Source organism: Haliaeetus albicilla, chromosome 4 (assembly GCF_947461875.1).
Source record: "Haliaeetus albicilla chromosome 4, bHalAlb1.1, whole genome shotgun sequence".
NCBI classification, from domain to species: domain Eukaryota; kingdom Metazoa; phylum Chordata; class Aves; order Accipitriformes; family Accipitridae; genus Haliaeetus; species Haliaeetus albicilla.
In genome coordinates this window covers 5,517,725-5,532,339 of record NC_091486.1, presented here as the reverse complement: position 1 = coordinate 5,532,339, position 14,615 = coordinate 5,517,725, and the positions used below count along the sequence as shown (strand labels likewise).

At 42.0% G+C, this 14,615-nt stretch overlaps 1 protein-coding gene across 1 annotated transcript in view; it reads left to right on the top strand.

Moving 5' to 3' along the window:
- Positions 1–1,925: 1,925 nt before the first annotated feature.
- The window catches only part of ARHGAP15 (Rho GTPase activating protein 15), a 330,335-nt gene continuing 317,645 nt past the window's right edge, over positions 1,926–14,615 (top strand). Inside the window, exons 1-2 of the mRNA XM_069780763.1 lie at positions 1,926–2,144; positions 2,307–2,367. The gene's annotated coding sequence lies outside the window, so the exon portion shown is untranslated. The remainder of the gene's footprint in view (positions 2,145–2,306; positions 2,368–14,615) is intronic.

Genomic DNA, 14,615 nt, shown 5'->3' with positions numbered 1-14,615 from the left:
TGGATGCGAAGGAAATCAGACGGAGTATGCAACTTGACTTGAAATGTTAGGTGTACAGTGAAAGACATTTTCATGAAAAATGCCACATCCCCAGTAATCTAGGTTTTGGACAAGGTAACGTAGGCAAGTTCTGCTGCAGTATGTTACAGGTTTGCTGATGGTTTCTTCACCCTTTAATGATGGAGTTCTGTTGTCCACACTGTTCACAAATATTTTGTAATTGTAAAAATGCTTTTGATGGTTTTATTTGAGGAAAACCTTAAGATCTACACAGCTACAATAGATTTTTCAATTAAGTTTTTTTCCATATGAGAACATTATTTGAAACACATACTGTTTTTAAAAGAGCTAGCAAGCTAATAGTGCTGCTGCAGGTTCTTTAAGCTGTAGTAGTTGCTAGTTTACAGAAAAGCACAGTATTGCTTTCTCCCCCCCTCACACCTGGGAGAAGCAACTCATCACCATTCATACGCAACTTCCCCTTTTTTTGTTCCAAAAGTCCATCTTTAAAATACATCCCTAAAATGCAGTGCCTACAAAGAAATGATATTTTAGTTTAGAACGGTGAAGACAAGCTGTCATGCCGTTCAACTCCCTCCTGTCTGTGTGTGTGTGTTACCTCTTGGCGTATGTAGTAAGCATTTGGGAACAAGGATGGTCTTGGTTCTGGCTTTGCATGGCCTTTAGCATAATTGGATCTCTGGCCACGAAATGGAGGTTGTAGACGTTACTACAAATCAATAATAATAATGTAAGGGTCACTCTGTAGCCTAATAGCTCTGCCATTCCTTCTGTGATGCTATGTTCCCCCTTTTTCTTTCTGGTATTTTTCTCGAGTCCCTGAAGGTCTTGCTTCCCATGCAGCTCAGTAAGTGCATGATGTACTAAAGCTGTTCTCTACAGGAACTTTCTTGCACCTTTTTTTTTTTGCTGCAATAGGAAATGATCTGCCTGCAAATCAGACTTTTCTTTGCAGCCTTGCAAAGTTTGTTACAATCCCTTTCTAGGTCTTCCTAAGCTCCACTCCAGCCTCAGCCCCAGCCTTGGGGTGCCCAACCCACCACAGTTTCCTAACTATCTCTGCCCTTTTTCCATGGGATGTTCTGCAGGATCCTGCTTTAGGCCACTCAATGAATTTCTTGTTGGATGTCCGCACAGATGGAGCACATCTTCTTGAGGACCTCTGCTGGCATCCCCTGTCAATAGGGTTCATTTTACTTCACTGTCAGGACAAATCCTTAAACTTTTAGGATGGCCTTGATTTTCTCAGGTCATAGGGCAGCTCTTTTTTTTTTTTTTTATTGTGGGAGACAACCAAAAAAAGATCCCCCTATTCTGCCAAAGCATCAACAGAGGGCTCTGCAGCCTGACCGGCACTGGGATGGTCCTCGTACACGCAGCCCAACCACCCTGCCCTGCAAAGGAACCCCCACTGCACCGGGGAGGTGAAACCTCATTCTTTAAAAGTCGAGCTAGAAATATTGGAAAGATACTACTGTTCCTTGCTAAAAAAAAGGCCACGGGGAAGGCGCTGGTGAAGGCATCTGCGGTGAAGGGGCTTTTCAAGAGTCCCAAAGGTCCAGAGCTACGTTTGAATCTGCTGGTTCTCTGGGTTCATCCTGCCTGAGAGGGACCGGTACGGTGTGAGGTGCTGGGAGAAGTGAAGCAGGGCGGCGGAGGTGTGTGCTTCTACTTCTCCAGGAGCTGCTTCATGGAGAAGTGTTAAAACAGAAAATCAAAGAAACAGAAGTGTTTGTCTGGGCGACCTTCACCAGGCAATAGTACAAGGCATTTTTTTTTTAAGTAGCAATCTCTCTGATTGGCTAGAATTTGCTATTTTGTAAATCTAAAGTAACAGTATGGTAAGTGTCATGTTTACTAAAGCTACATTTCAAAACAGCAAAGCAGATTTGTTGCAAGCGATTTATTTCAGTACTCAAAGGGTTTCACTGAAGGTAAGAAAAGGGAAGTTGTCTTGACGCTTAGAATCATAATCCCTTTCAGCATTTCCTTTTAAACCTCATGTTTACCTCCTGCAAAAACTAACCCTCCCTGTTTGTTGCAATTTTAAGAGAGGACCTGCTTTCATACTTTAAAGTTTTGTTCTTTATCCAATCCGGAAGAGTTTTGCACTAAACCTGGGTGTAAGTTGCTCACTGGGGACATGGTTAGCTTCTGCTGTTGCAGGAAGTGGTTTTATTTTACTTTTTTTTCCTGCTTACTTTCTATCTTTATGAGCTGCGGGAGATTAACCTAAATGCTGTCTACAGACATGTGACCTAGATGTTTTCCGTTTTTTGAAATAGTTAAAACTGTTGCTGGTTGATGGCAGTTTGAGATGAGATGACGGCGTCTGTGAGGCTGTAGGTAAGGAACCTTAAATTCATCTTAATGCAGTTTAGGAAACCTGTTGCTAAAGATTTTAAAATAATCATAACCGTGTGTATTTTGCTTGCATTCAATACGGATTATGTTAATTACACAATTATTTCTATTGGCATTTGTGAATTTGAAAGCAATGAGCAAAACTGTAGAGGGTACCAATATGAAACGATGTTTTAAAGGCAAAATTTGCCTTCAGGATCTAGTAAATCTGTTGCATCCTATGCAAGAGGCAACTGTATCAGACCCACTCTAGTATCCCAAACCATTTATCACTTCTCATATCCTTGCTAGTACTAACTAGTTGTCCCAAAAGGTAGAAAAGGCTGGTGGCACTGGCTGGAAAATGAGATTAGATCAATTCTCCCAGCATTTGCCTTTGCCGGGTGCAGTTTAGCACTGTTTGATTAACTGGCTTCCCTGCCGGTGACCACGAGGGAGGTGATTAGTGCTGTGGGTACTGTAAAAGGTAGTAGAATGGTAAGCGTAGCTATCTAGTCGATATTCTGTATCGCTAGAGACTGAAGAGATCAATAGAGGGATCTCTTGCCCTCCTCAGTATCCAAAAGTTTGGTACCGCTCTATTATTCATCAGTGGTGCTAATAGGAACAGGATACAGGGAGGCAAAAAGGACATTGTACAAAAAATATCCTTGGTTTGTCTATGGGCACCCTCAATGCTGTTCCTCATGGAGCTGTTCAATGGAGATATCCCGGTAGCATGTTTCCTGCATGAGGCTGTTTAGATCCAGGTTAATTCCTCCTCTGCTTCGGAGTTGGCCAGAAAAAGGTTGTCTGTCCTGAGTCCCCATCTCACTTGAAGCTTTTTATCAGAAAAAAATCACTTCGCATTGCCATCAGTGGGCAAACACTGCTTTCTGGTCTTCAGAGCCTTACAAGGAAATAGTAATTTAGGAGGATGTTCAAATAACACAATATAATGCTTTGATTATGGGCCACATAAAGCAGAGCCAGAACTAACAAGATCTGTTGTATGGTGAAGATTTGTTTTCCTGCTAACGTGTAGTTTGCTGCAAACTTTGTGACATGTACTCATGTTTGTAACTGATAGCCTTATCGTAAGAAGCAACTTGGTTTTCTTTTGGAAATATGGGTCAGAGTTGAAAGATAGCACACGTGGCTTGAAGCTCATTTTGAAATCGTGCATACTAACTGGAGACAGATTTTAGCGTAGTGTTATAAGATTACATTTCAAATTTTCTGTACTTTTTTGAGAAAAAAAGCTGTCCCGCCTGCATACACAAATCAGCACAGACAGGGAAATTGTATAAAAAAAAACATGTTCTCTTCCTGGGCTGTGTTTGTAGTGGTTTTTATGTTACTGCTGCAATGTCTTAGCATCATTTGAAATGCATTTTCCACAGAGCTGTGAGATTTGGTAAAGTAGTTTGAATTCTGAGTTATTTTTCTTTATTTTCTCCCTTCCCTGCAACTTACCTCTTTGTGTCCAAAGGAAATTCATTTAAAAGCAGCATCTCTTGTTCACTTTACCTCTCAATCCAATTACATCTGTAACATACATTTGTTCATTTTCTTTTCCAAATAGAGTGAACAGCTGAAGCACTCTATATTTTAAAGCTCCTGCTGTACACTATTATTGAATTACAAAAAAACCCTCGCCTTTTGTGGAAACTTCCTTTTGCTTTGATAGAAGAGATACCCTAGCTTGGAAGAGATACTCCATCTTCTTCCGACCAAGCACGAGCGTGTGGCCCCCACGGTAGCCCCTCTCATGGGGGCTGGGATTGCCAGGACAGCAAAGGAAAGATCTGTATCAGCCCGCGGTCTCGGGCATGTTCTTCCCCACCTGGAGTGAAGCAGGAACCAGAAACTAAAATGGTGACGGAGACACATTTCAATTCTTCTCCCGATATTTGGGTGGCACCCCACCACAACCTCCCTGATGTAGGGCTAGCTTAACTGAGACTGTTGTCCACAGCTCTGGTTTGGATTTCTCTATCTGTTTCTGCTCCCAGGAGTTATTACTTCTTTACAGTGACGAGCTTCAGGCCAGGCTCTAAAAAGTATTATCCCACACAGAGGGATGGAGTGCCCACCGTGATCTCCAGTGCTGTAGTGAGGGTGGTTTTTGCTGTGCTGCTCAGAGACTTCAGCTTGATTCTCTGCTAAGCAGTCCCGCAGACTTTTAGCAGTGGGAACTGCTGTATTATGGCCTGTTTCTACTGAGTCACGTGGGGCTTAGTGGGTTATAGGCAGCATCTTCTGAATTTTTTGAAGGCTCACAACATGTAATTCTGATGCTTGCTTATTTTCTGGACTTTTTTTTTTTTTTGAGATGCTTCTGTGCCGTGTCAGCTCAATCAGTGTGAGTTGCTAACCATTTAATGCATTGTTAAAGTCTGCATGCTGCTAAAAACTTCCTCTCGACATTGGAGAAGTCTGTCAGTGCTTAGGTGTGTCCTTAATTAGACATCTGAAATGTGGCCGTTGTACAGAATGTATCTTAGTCCTGTACAGGTGTTGTCTGGGCTTATCTCTTTTAAAGACAAAACAAAGCATCACTTGAGCTCTAGCTAAAGTCTCTACATTTCACTTTTCTCCTAAGACTTCCACATGCATGCATCAAACTTATTTCTTAGTGCTGCAATGACAGAAGCTGGTACTGGTGGATACCATCTATATGAAGATGCTTTGATTGTTTTCCTGGGTTCACTTGTTGATAGGATTAGTCCTGAAAAAAACAGATGGGATAAAATTTTGGCCCAGCTTTTGACCACATATCTTCCATGATAATTCAAGTTCTCTTCAGAGCACAGCAGCAGATTTCTTTAGCTGGTTACACAACCTGCACAAAACTGTCTCTTTTCCCATCCTGTGGTGACTTGCAACAGCTTTTGTCACCATCGAACTAATTGCTGTAATGTCCTTTTAGTCTCAGAGTAGGCTGAAGGCCCTGCTGCCTTCAGCTTGCTCACAACAGCACAATTCCCTGCTGGGTGTGCATTTGGGAACCTGTGAGGTTGCTCTGGGTCAGAAGGCATTGGTGTTACCTGCTTCTGAAACCTTCTCATAAGTTTGGTCTGCTTCAACCAGCAGTCTCAATGAATCTTAATTTCACTGACAACTCTCTTATTGACATCTGAAGGACAGAGGTGGTTGTTTCATTGCCGTGCTGGATGTTAAGATTGTGCCTTCATGCACTCAACATGCCTTTGTCGGTCTTCTTGCTTTGAGAAATACTATAAAAAAGTTGTTTTGGAGACTTACTACGAAACAAACAGTTAGCTCCTCATTTGCACAGGAACTTCCTCAATGCAGATCTATTTTCATTTTAAGAGTAAGACCTCCTATCCCAGAAGCAGTGGACCCATCATCTTTATTACAACTTGAAAAACCTTGGGGTGCAAACTTCCAGGCTGGCTGAAATAGGAGAAAAACAAATGCTACTGGATTTTTTTTTTTTTTTAAGAAGGCTGTCTGAATGAGAAAAGCAGGCATTAATTTTCTCAGTGTGGATACTTAGATGTTGCAAACTGACCATGGGGCAAAGCTAACTTATGCTAGAGCTTGGTCTGCGGATGCAGCCAGGTCATGCCGGCGCAGATTTTCTGTGCATTATTGGCTCATGCTGAAGTCACCTGGAAGTGTTGAGGTCTGGCATGTGTAAAAGTGAGTCCTGTTTGCCAGAAACTAAGAACCCCAAATTCATCCATGCTTGGAAATTTTGGCCTTTGTCTCTTCATTTCTCTGTATTTTCATTCACCTTACTTAGCATGAAAAAGAACTGGTTTGGGAATTAAGTAGGAAAGCTATCAGAGGGTTAAACAGATACTGCTATTCTCCAAATTAGCTTCTAAACTTCTGGGGGTATGTGCACATTACACAGTAAAATACTCACTCAGACAGTGCACAGATACCTACTGAAGCATTTCTTCAATAAATTAACTAAGCAAGTTTGATATTGCTACGGTTAGTGGTTTAAGGTTGTTTAAGACACAATATAACACTTCCTCACTTCCTGCCATTTGAGATTGTCAGGTATTAAATCATTCACTTGTAGTTAAGCCGGTTATTGTGGGTTTGTACTGTGGTTTTTCATGAATATTTCTTCCAAAGCCTGTGCCTGATATACTAAACAGGCACAGTCCTTGAAGAAATGAACTTAAAGTGACTTTTGATTCCTTCTCCGAGACATCCATCAGTTTTCAGCACAACTGCAACCTGATAAGAGGGGAAGGCGAGGCAAGGAGGAAGAAAAAACAGAAGTGCATGTGGCTTAGAGCCGAAGAGATGTGCTTTAAACATGTGCTTGCTCTGTTTCTCATTTCTTTTCCTGCCACACCCTGAGCCAAGCCACCACTGTATTTGGTGCTGAATCAGATACCGGAGCGCCTATCTGAAGCACATACAGAAGTTCCTCCCAGGCAAGGCACAGTGCTTAGCACCTGTACTTGTTTGTCTTCTGCTCAGGATGTTACTAAACTCCTTTCCTTTGTGGGTGAGGAGGGAAATGACACATATTTTTGTGAAGATGGTTGAAGCTCTGGAGTTCTGTCTCCAGGAGAGTCACCTCCATGGCTGGTGGGGCTGTCACCAGCCTGCTGGGTGTCGGGATGCTCTCGGAGTTTCTGGTGCCTCTGCTGCAGCTGTGGTTCAGGAGGTACCTACTGCCGGACCGGCCAGATGTCTGCTTGGGACAGCGGAGTTGGAGGAACTGAGCGGTCCCCAGTGGGGCAATGGACCCAATGCTGGCAGCGCGTCCCACCGGTTGGGGCATCCCCAGCCCACATGGTGATGTCGGCCAGAGCCAAAACCACACACACGTCGCAGGAGAGACTCACCATAACAACACGGACACCCACAGCAAACACCAGCAGAAGCCTCCCTGGGCTCTCTCAAAACGCATTTCTAGTGCATAGCTTTGCTAGAAATGAATCAATGTTTTCCACTAGGAAGGTGTTAAGTCAGACTTTCCAACTGGCCGGCCTGCTCTGACATGTGCTGCCTTCTGTGCTTTGGGCTGAGTAGTGCTGTGGTTTGATCTAGAAAGATTATTGTTTCTATTATGAACAGTACACTGCATGCTTAGTTACTTTATTAGCAAAAAGAGCAAAATATAGTAACCAGTAGTAAAAAGTAATCAAATTCTTGTGATGATTTTTGGACTAGGAGGTGACATTAATCCACCCACTCTTCCTGGAGTGGCAAAGGAAGCGGAAACAGCCCAAGTAAAAGCATGTCGGTTCCTCCTTGTTCATTAATCCTAGGCCCTGGCAAAGGCAAGAAGTGCCCCCAGTCTTAGCAGAGGCTTAGAGAAACTGGTCTCTTGAATCCATTCTTGACTTTCTTTTGGACAGTCTAGCACTGGCTCTGGATTGAGCAGTATGCAGTCGTACAGACCTGAGACCTTCAGAATTGCTACACAGAGATTTTAATTGGAAAACTTCTTTTCTAGTTTTAATTTTCATCTAAAGTTTGGGTCTTTTTATAAAATCTTCCCTAGAGTGCACGTACGTGAAGAGAGGGACTCTATCAAGGTGTGGAGCAAAAACTGTATAAAATAAAAGAACGAAAATCGTTAAACGCAGAGATTTCTTACCAGACTTGTATCATGCACCAAGATACAGATGTTTAGGGAATAAGGTTGATACACTGTAAGGACATTTTAACTTTACGTAGGACTGCAAAGGCTCACTTGAGCTGAGTGCAGCAATTTCAGCCAACAACGGTTTTGAGGAGTCCATCAGCTCTGCATGTTGCCACGTTACCTAATGAGCCCACAGCCAACAGAAAATGTAATACATACTCGTTAAGTATTTTTGCTCTTAGCAATGTTGGGGGCAGATGAATGGCTGCCGCTCTTCTCACTACGACTGCTGGCGTTCACACGCAGATCTGGCACCACCGCACTCCTGCTGTCGTCGCTGCTGACTCTGACTGCTTCTACCAAGTGCAGCACATCTGTGGTGGGACTAGTGGTGCAGGTGGGCTCTGGTCTCCTGGCCCACAGAAAGCATGCATACAAGGTTTCTGGAGTCATCTTGAACCACCTTAGTGAAAAAAAGTTTTCTTTGGTCCCTCCCAGGGACCAAAAAACGTACATTTGCAGTAAAAAATTTAGCAAGAATTGGCAGAGCCTATGCTCACCCTTCTTGCATAATCAAAGAAATGATATTTTTGACACCACAATACCATTGGTATTTCCCCTTTGCTGAAAGCAGACATCTTAGCTACGGGATGTGATATCGGATACTGTCACGTAAAACAAACGCCTTGGTCTTCTCCCTGCTTTGCCGCGTGGTGCTGAGAAGCAGCGCGGTGGGGCAGGCACTCCTGCTGCTCTGGGCCACGGCAGAGGCGGCTGGTGCAGAAAACAACCCAGGGGCCCCATAAAATGCAGAAGAGGGGCTTGCTCGATGCAAGCCACAAAGAATTTCCCCTTCTAGTTCCTGCTGCAGCTTGAAAGTTTTCTCCTAAAATTGTAGGTGCCGGCTCTGCTGCGTTTCACAGCAGCGTCTCTTACAAGAGCAGCACCAGGAGCTCTGCAAAGGAAAGTGGAGATGGAGTGTGGGAACAGATTAAAAGTGTCTGGAGCTTTTTTTTTTTTTTCCCCCCTCAGATGGGAAGTGGGAGCAGTGAGAAGAAGTAAGGGAGCAGCTGCAGGATCACAGCGCAAAAACTGCTGCAGATATGTATGGAGGAAGATTGAGAGAGGGTAGGAGGGACCGTTTCATGTGCACAGCACGAGGAATCGAACGTTATCCTGGGGAGTGGGAGGGAGCGAGTCTTGCTGTCCGAATAAGGGGCAAACCTCTTGTTGTAGACACTATTGAGGCAGGCAGTGTCAGAAATAGTTTTATTATAAGTTTTAAATAAAAAAAAAATAGTTTTGTTATAAGTTTTTTTTTTTTTTTTTAATTTGTTTTTAAAGTCTAAGAAGCTGTAAAGCGTTTTCTATTCAATAATCTCAGCATCTCAGTTTGACAGACATGTCTTCTGTAGGATGGTGGATATACAGAACTGCAAAATGGATTAAGACACGGCAAATGTACGCTTAGACTACTAAGTTGAGGGACTCTAAGGCACTCTAAGAGGTTAAAGCAACTCCTACTGCTTCACCAAAGGCTTAACAGAGCTCAGGAAGGCTTTTTTTTCTAGGGAAGGGGATGCTGCTGCTGTAGGAACTAAGGACCAGGAGGCAAACTGAGGCACGACTTGCAACTGCCCCAAGTGTTCAGTAGTGCCTGAATTAGAGGTAGAGCGGGATAAAACTTGTGTATAGTCTTACTCGGCGATGAGTGTGAGGTGCTTCTTCCACCGTGGATGGACCACTGGAGCATGAGCCTGTACATGATTGTGGTGCAGGTCACAAATGTGCTGTAATGTCCTACCCGAGCTGACCTTGTGACAGCTTGTTTATATAGCCGCTGTCAAACTGAAACTGAAATTTCTGTTGGCAGAGCTCTGAAATTTAGAACTTATAGGAAGTTTGTTTCTTCGGCTATTTGCAGCAAGCTTTCAGGCATTTAAAAAATATTTTTCTAATACATCAGTTTGTCTTGTGGTACCAACTCTTCTACTTCTCCAGAGAGTTTGGGCTGTTCCAAAATTACCCTCACCACATGTCTAGTTCAGGTAAGCATGGAAAGTTTGGATGAATATCCGAATCTCTGTGAGGAGAAGTTCTGCAAAATTGAGCTGGAAGTATTTCAAGCAGTCTTACTTTGAAATTTCTGTCACTTCTGCTTCTGCTTGTATCTGTAAATACTGCAAGAATAACCTTTCCCATAGTATCTCATCACTTCAGATCTGGCAACATTAAAAGTAACAACACTTTTCTGAACATTTAGGCTATAGGAACAGATTTCTTTCAAGCACCGGAGAAAATTTGTGATTCTTATGTGATCTTCCTAGAGAAAACATTGGATTTTTTTTTATTCAGAATTAGACAGCTTTAAACTAAAAAGTTACCGTGTGACAAGCATCATATGCAGGTGTAAAATGAGTTCAGAGCTGGTCAGTCCTACTTGCGGTGGTTGGAAAGCCATGACTCTACTCTGTACTTGCCTGCGGTATATAAATGTGCAGCAGAAAGGAAGGAGGTAGAAGGAAATTATCTTTTCCTCATGTTAGGTGAGGGCAGGTCAAGAGTAACCAAGCATTCCCCTCTAGTACTTCTCAGGTCTTTTTTGGTGTTAAATCAAGTAAATTGTTACAAACTTTTATGATGCTGTAAACTATTTGCTGCCGTTGGTCTAATGTCTAAACTATACTCGTTTGGCTGTTCAGTGTCATAGGGTTCATTAGAAATGTTACGTATCAGATTATATTCAAGTTTGTTTTTTTAATACTGTGTATATATGACCAATATTCGTCGTTTGAAAGATTGTAGTCTAGCTTGCACAGCATGGAAAATGGAGGCAGGTGTTGCGGATCAGATGCACTCCAGAAAGAAATGAAATGCGCTGCCAGCAGGAAGACCTAGAAGTAGCGATTTTTCCCAGGCATGTTCTTTTACATATTCAACTGAATTTCTACTATGGACGACTGTTCCCAGAACATATGCAGGCCAAACTGTACACAAAGGATACTTTTAGCTTCAAGTTCCACTTGAAACTGAGATATTAAATTGACATAGGAGTGGTGAAAATAGACTCCATTATGCTATCCCATATGATATATTGGGACAGATGAACTTTTGAAACAACTGTTACCTTTCCGGAGACCTTCACATGTAATATAATCAAGAAACTAAGTGATGCAAGAAAAGACATGACCATATGCAGTCACTTGCTGACTTGAAGAAGCTCTTTTACCCTATTGCGTGTGGTTTTGTTGTTTCTAATAATATCCTAGCAATATTTCCTAGCAAGCTTTTATTTGTGCAGGGAAGTCCTGTAGATAGCAGGTCATTGAGGATTACAGAATTAGAGTTAGATCTGTAGAAGTGGATTTGTAGTCATTAAATATGGATGTGAAGAGTTTGTCATTGTATCTGCACAGCTTTGGAATAGTAACTGTCTCCTATTCTCTTCTCTTTCTAACGCTCATGCCATTTCTATCCAGATAGGAAAGCATTTCCAGAGACAGCACATCTCTGCCATATAGGGTACAAGTAGCTTTTCCAAATCCCTGTTTTCCTTTGTCATCTGATCCAGCTATTTTTAAAGGTCTACGTATAGCAGGGAACAGGTCCTGGGGCTTTCAGCTGTCGCAGAGTCATAGAATGGGTTGGGTTGGAAGGGACCTTAAAAATCATCCCCCCTGCCATGGGCAGGGACACCTTCCACTAGACCAGGTTGCTCCAAGCCCCATCCAACCTGGCCTGGAACACTGCCAGGGATGGGGCAGCCACAACCTCCCTGGGCAACCTTCTTCACTAAGCAATCATCTACAAAATTTCAGAATGACACAAAGGAGGACCTTGGCTCTATGCTTAAATCCTCATTGACAGCCATTGCACATCTATTGAGATTTTCTGTCTTTGTGTCTCTCATCATCAAATCCTCGAGAGAAATTGAGCAACAGTTTGTAAAGACTAATAATATTTCCCCTGAGACTGTATATTTGGTTGAAGACATTTTGCTGCCATCTGCTAGAAAGTGGGACTCGCCATCATCCTTCTATTATTTTATTTCATCCTTTTAATTTTTTTAATTGTGTAAGGTGCTATTACTAGTTGAAAAAATAGAAAAAAACCCCTACAATCTTCATAGCAGAAAGCCACTCCTATTTTTAGCACTGCAGTCAATGGGCAGGAAATCACTGAAGCATCAAACTGTAACAGGCTGTAAGTTACCGTGCAGTGCAGGCTCCACACCCATGAGGATCTGTGACGTACTGTAAGTAGAGAATCACATATTCCTCGTATGTGTAGTAACTATCAGGAATGAGAAATGAAGTACTGCATTTTAACACTTTAATTCTTAGGAACTCAGTCATCAGAACAACCTTAGAGTATGTTCTTAGGCCCAAAATTAAACATAGTTACTGCTGTACAATGGTGCAAGTCTTCCCTCCTGCAGCTTGTTATAAAGTGTATTTCCATTACTTTTGCTTTGTTGCAATTCCATGAACTTCAGTGGGTTCACTGTGAACCTGAGAGCAGGATCAGGCCTTTACGACCTGTCTGGAACCGCATATCCTGTATTGCACAAACTAGGAGGAAATTGCTTTAAATGATAACACACTTTATTCCTACTGGATATTAAGCTGGTACATGAGATTTCTATCATGAGAATTATGTAGTTATTATCCAAATGTTACTGTAAAATATAACCCTCTCTTAGCATAAGAGAATAAACTGAAAAGGTTGAAACGGTCATCATATCAAGGGTCAAGTTAAAATCTTAAGGATAAAAGATTCTAAACAGCCTAAGAGTTCTTTAACAATGATGCTTGAAAATACTTTATTTCTTGTATTGGGCTACAACCTAGGAAGTCTGCTATGATTTGGGCCAAGCTGTGTCAAGAAATTTGCCTTTATGTGCGGCCTTCATAGAGATTGGATTATATACCTCAGAGCATGAATAAAATTGTGAATAACAGGCTGAGCAGCGTATTCCATATATGTAACAGAGAAATGCTGGGCAGGGAGATATTGCTACGAACAAAACAGAAGAGATTTTTTACCCTTCTCTTTGACCACAGGAGAGACATGGGTAGCTGTACATGTACATTAGAGTTGCCTGAAAAATTCAGTGGGTCATTTCTGGTTTTATTTGCAGAAATCCTCAAATGCTGGACTAGAAAAGAGTGACTAAAAGGCCAGCTTTTAGACACATGAGGTAAGATGACCTCCATGAACCTTGCGCAGTGTGTTGTCTGTTCAGCGGGACACCACCAAAAGTCTAATATGGCTGCAACAGGTAGAAAAATTAAAAGGACATGTGATAATTAATGCTGCTGAGCGTGGCTTTTGTAGGACTTCAGAAGTATCAAGTAACTCACTGATGTTTGCTGATAAGACTGCAGTTTTTGTTGATAAGGGAGACTGTGCTGTTGAGTTTAGGACATTTAACATTTTACGGCAGACCGAACTCACCAAGGAATTCTGTTTTATTGTCTGTCTGATATAAAAAGATAAAACTGGAGTAAAGACTGAGGCAATGGTGATGTAGCGTCATTCCTGATCTCCTGCTTTGACTAGAGATATGACTGATGGTTGAAATTAATGCTAATTCCGAAGTACAATTTATTCTGGGCTGGATGACATCTTTCTGCAAAGGAAGAGGCATAGGAATGTTACATCTGCTTTGTATTTGCATTACAATGGATTTCTCTGTTTTTCTAGTACTCGGATAAACTGGCTTCAGGACACTTCTGGGCAGCAGCCCAGGACACCGTATCCCTCAGCAGCCTTCGCTGTTTGTGTCCGTGCCCTGGGCGTGGATGTGTGACGTGTTAGCTGTGAGAGCAGCGTGGTGGGGACGGTTGAAAAAAAATAAAGACACAGCAGCGTGCAGATAAGAATAATTGCAAAAAACCATGCGGCAGTTTACTTGTTATCCCCTCTCTTTACCTGTAGTTTTTTCATCTGTCCCCCTTTATATCCATCAGTTGTGTGTTTAAGCACTTACTGCCCCTGAGCTGTACTTCAGCGGAGATAACAAACAGTGTAGCAAAGGCTAAGAGCAAAACCCAACAGCAGAAATGTTTACGTAGGTGTGTTGATTTTAAACACTTTTCACAGGCACAGCAATATGTTTTCTCCTTTACAAGAATGCTCTGACTCACCACATGTGTGGCATTAGCTTCTTTTTTCATTACTTCCTCTTCCATTTTTATGGTTTTTCAGGCTCGCAGGTCTAGTGTAATGGTGAACCTAGTGTGATTTTTATTCTTCTGTAATATTGTTGCATTTGGTTTCAATGGATGCTCTTCATGTACAGTATGCTCTTCAGCAGAAGATTGGAATTAGTGAATGTAACAAGAAGCACTTTAATTTTGCAGTGTTTTCATGTTACTATGTTGAGCACTTTTGTGTTCATTATGATTCTGACGTGATAGTGGTGCATATGTCATAAGGAGCAAAGTTGGAAGATATCGAAAGCTTATTTTGAAAAATACTGAAAAATATATACAACATTTTCAATCTCATAGTCCTGAATAACAAATATAACAAATTATATTAATCATGGGTAGATTTTTTTCCTTTCTTGGATAAAGGGGCTTGTTACAACTACTTGGTACAAGTTGCTAATGAATGAACGTTTGCATTCTGTCTTTCACTGTACATAGCTGTAGGAAAC